Here is a 4,851-nt window from a genome sequence, read left to right as displayed (position 1 = left end):
TTTTGGTTCTTCAGCTATCAGACTCGGGATTTTGAAGTTGAAGTCGCCCACACTATCAAAGCTCCTTTCGGTATATTTTTGGTTGGACTTTGAAATGGCATGTGTAGGACTACCCTTTTGTTGTAGGTCATGTACCTTTCGGTTTTGTGTAAATTTGGATAGCCATGCGAAAATGGCTTAAGTATAGTTTGGGCATGGTATTATAATCATTGTATGTTGTTCATTAAGAGGTATGGAAATGTTTGGAAACGATTAGCCATTGGGATGGTTAATCATGATCATATTTTGTGCTATTTATGTTAAAGGGCTAGTTGAATCATGGAAACTATGAAATAGGTAAAGCCTACCTTAAAGACAGATGCTGACAGCTGCAGTGATGTGGATGTGAAAAATCACTAAAAATAGTAGGAATGGAATTAAATAGTGAATAAATTATGTAAACGAACCTTGACGAGTCTATTTTCATAGAAAAGTAACGAAAAGATCATATGCACAGTATGTTAACAGATATTTAAGTTTTCGTGAGACAGGGCCAGAACGGCTTCTGGAGTCCCTGTTCCGACTTTGGAAATTCATTATAAATTGACCAGAGATAATTAGAAGTCATGCCATTTATGTACAGATTATTTTTTGAGTCTAGTTTCTGTAGAAATAAATAGCATCAGTATTGAAGCCCTGTACAGGGAGATATCCAAGTCGTAATGAGCAAAGGTCAGTGTAGTCGATCCCTGTAACATGGAGGACTTTAACTAATAAACTGTACTAATTGGCCTGACCAAAAATTCTAGAAAAAAATTTGTAGATTTATATACGAGTCTAGTTTCAGGGAAAAATCACGAAACTGATTTTCGAGTTGTGGAACTCAATATATGATTTTTAAGGTGACAGTGACACAGTTAGCCGGCTGTCTGGAAATTTTTAAAATGAACTGTGCAAGTAAGTGGATTAAGCCCGTTAACCCCTCGTGTCCGACTCCGGTGACGGTCTCGGGTACGGGGTGTTACAAAATGACCACATGCCAAAATCACGTTCAAGCATAGTAAATTCGTCATTCAAAATAACCATTTCAACTCCTACCATCAAAGGATTAAAATCCTAAAAGTTCATCAACCATAAAACCACATTTACAAGTCATACATAATGACTGTCTCATCAAACACGATTCACCTATACATGCCATTATAACCATGACTCAAAACATCAAAATCTACCGATATAGTCGCTGGATAGTGTGATAAGTCTCTGACAAGCTTCCAAATTGATCGGGCTTCCAATAATCTATAAAACATAGGAAAAAACACAACATAAGCATATAATGCTTAGTAACTTTGTAAATCATGAATAAAACTTACCATTTGAATGCATAATCATTAAAATAGACATGAATCAATCCAACACAAGCTTAGCACAAGCCTAAGTATTGTCAATAACACAAGTTAGTGCTTAATCACATAACTTAACGAAATTCATCACATGGTATGGTAATCTCATAATCATAATAAAAATGAATTCATACTTTTCATAACATGGCTATACATACTTTGATCATCAATACTTCATACGTTTCCATAGTTTCATAGTGCAATAAATCAGAACCCTTACAGGTTCATCTTTTACATGCCCGTTGAACCATTTTGAATAATAATATATACGAAAAGCTCACAATTAGTGTTTTACATGCCCGTTGAACCATTTAGAATAATATCATATACACGGGAAGCTCACACCTAGTGTGCTAACATATTCCTTTTCCTTTACGTAAACGCTCATACGAGCCATAAATGAGCCTGCTCACACAAGCTGACGGTCATAAACGTAGCTACCCAATGTCGCTTACACAAGCCGATGAGTATCCGCAACAAATGCCAAAACTCAGCCATTGGTAGGACATTCAGGACCAGTGCCCGAAACATGGTAACCCTAATGACATGTAATTTGTAACCTATATATGCCTAAGGTTAAAACGGGCTCGATAGTCATCGAAATCTTGTTGGATTTTTTGTCAAAGCATAATATGATAAATAACATAACAACATTTAAATAAAATACATTAAAACACTATTTAAACTTACGAACTTCCCTCAATCACAAAAATGATGAATAGGACCGACTAGTTGATACTTTATCTTTCCCTTGATCTAAATCCATACGAGGCTTAACTTGATCTAGATAAGAAAATTCAATTCATTCAATATTCATTCTATTCAATTCAATCCAAAATTCATATTTTTTGCAAAATTATGCTTGTCCCCTATTGTTTTGATTTCTTTACAATTTATTCCTTAAGCTTGTAAATTGAAATTCATGCAATTTCATCCCTAACCTAAGCTAGCCAAATTAAATATAGGATCATAGAATTCATATAATTCATTATTTAACAATTTCACCACATATTTTACACATTTTACAAATAAATCCTTATTTAACATTTTCAACAAAATTCACTTTACAAAAGTTGTTTATTTATCAACAAGGACTCATTTTCTTCCATCAAACATAAAAAACCACATGAATAGATTCATGGAAAAACCCTAACCTTTTAAATGTTTTCCAAATTAGTCCCTTAGGTTACTAGATTAAGCTATAACGATCCCGAAAACATAAAAAACATTAAAAACTAACCTAAAAAGGGACACATGCATGAACCAAGCTAGCTGAAACTTTAAAGCACCAAAAATGGTGTTTTTCTGCAATATTTCAGTGGAAGAAAACAAGTTAGAATATGATACCATGTTTAATTTATTTTAATTTCCTTTTATTTATTAAATTACTAGTTTAGCCTTAGTAAATAATCTTTGGAATTTCACATTTAATTTTTATATTTGTCCACTCATAATCAAAATGGTCTAATTACCATTTAATTCCCTTAATCATTTAATTTCATAGCCATTTAGTACCTTTAACTTATAGAACACAAATTTTGCTTCTTTTACGATTTAGTCTTTTTACACATTAAACATGGAAACGATAAAATTTGTTAATGTAATTTTTATACAACCTTTCTAACATACTATAGAAATTAAAATAATAATGAAATAAATAATCTCACATCGAATTTGTGGTCCCGAAACCACTATTTTAATTTTATGAAAATAGGTTGTTACACAGATGGTGCACTTGTGACATTCTATCAAACAACATTACTGGAATTTCGCACTCCTTAATTACTCCAACTAAAATTTGGATGTTTTTTCCATCCTAGATTGTATGTATAGGAATATGGGATGTTGTTTCGATTGAAATTTCCCATGTAACATACTAAAGTTGGGTTCGATGGGCTTTCATCAAAAACATGATCTTCCCCCCAATAAAGACATGTTAATTCTGCTACTTTCATTTCTTGCACTACAGTTGGTATCTTTAATGTTTTAACCATATTAGTTAGAGATGATACATGAGCAGTTAATGAAGTGATCGTATCAAGCTCCATAGCTCCAGCAACTCTTCTGCTAATACCCACTCTTGTAGTCCAATATTGATAATCATTGTTAGCTATCCTTTCCAGAATCTCATATGCCTCATTATATGATTTATCTAGCAAAGTCCCATTGGAAGATGCATCAACTACCATTCATGTATGTGCACTCAATCCATTATAAAACATTTCCATCTGTGTCCAATGTTGGAAACCATGCAGCGGGCATTTTCTTATAAATTCCCTGAATCATTCCCAAACATCATACAATGTCTCATCTTCAAATGCCGAAAATATGTAATATCGTTCCTCAATTTGGCATTCATATTTTGGGGGTTGTATCACACAAAAACATTTGACAAAGTTCATTCCAAGATGCCACCGCTCCTAATGGCAAAGCATTCCAACTTGCTCTGGTACGATCTCGCAATGAGTAAGGAAATAGCTTGAGTCTCAGGGCATCTTCAAGAACACTATTGCGTGTAAAATAACTAATTCAATTTTGCAAGTGTACAAGTCATTCAAGTAATAAAGTGATAAGTATTGTCTCCACATGAATCAAAAATTGTTAAGAATTTGAGTATGTTATTATAATACTGTTAATTATCCTAAATATCGGGAAATAATCTCAGAGTGAATAATAAAGTAGAATAATGAATCACTAAAATTAAATGATAAAGAATAAAGAATTGATGTGGCAGGCAAAATGATGTGGCAATTCACAGTGAATATCCAGAGTATTTCTATTGTTGAATGAATAGGGTTGGAATTATTCAAGAGAAATGTTCATATCAAGATAATGCCATGGCAACATATTGTCTAATCTACTGCCCAGAGAATCGCTACTGTCACCTGCCTCTTTCGATAGTTAGATCTTAAGCTAAAAATCTAAGTTCATATAGGTGTACAGAACTTGGGATTGATAACTGCAATGAATGTTCTCTCTATACAACTTGCAACATCTATGTCTAGAGTTCTACGGATATTGTGTCGAGTATTCGCTTACATCAAATGATTCAAGATACAGTATTCTTAACCTTTTCAAAATTAAAAACACCTAAGAACATAACATATACATTCAACTATGTCTAGAGTTTGCATACATGTATTTAAAATAAGCATGAATCGAATGTGTTAGTGATATAAACAATCTCAAATCCAAGGCACTAAAGATGATAAACACATTCACCCAAACAAATCTAACCTAGAGAAGATTTAGCTCATGGATGGAAAAGTAAACATCAAACTACAAATCATCCATTAAAATTTCTCAATTAATCTTGAATCGTAGAAAATTCAATCTAGAAAAGTAAAGGCAGAATTGTAGGAGGTTAATTATACATTCCGGCTTCTATTTTATCTTCCAATTGAATGTAAATCCAAGATAGATTTCTCTCCCCCTTCCTCATGTCTATATTCTGCTCTCTTCTAAGCTG

General features: G+C 33.0%; 1 non-coding gene across 1 annotated transcript; it reads left to right on the top strand.

Annotated features, from left to right (window-relative positions):
- The first annotated feature begins 3,626 nt into the window (after nucleotides 1–3,626).
- LOC128283375 (small nucleolar RNA R71) lies at nucleotides 3,627–3,732 on the top strand. Its single transcript, XR_008273717.1, has one exon. It is a non-coding gene; the product is annotated as a small nucleolar RNA R71 (small nucleolar RNA).
- Nucleotides 3,733–4,851: the final 1,119 nt, after the last annotated feature.

The sequence above is a fragment of the Gossypium arboreum genome, chromosome 10 (genome assembly GCF_025698485.1).
Source record: "Gossypium arboreum isolate Shixiya-1 chromosome 10, ASM2569848v2, whole genome shotgun sequence".
NCBI lineage: Eukaryota > Viridiplantae > Streptophyta > Magnoliopsida > Malvales > Malvaceae > Gossypium > Gossypium arboreum.
The sequence above is the reverse complement of the archived record's forward strand: the minus strand, read 5'-3'. Positions and strand labels throughout refer to the sequence as shown.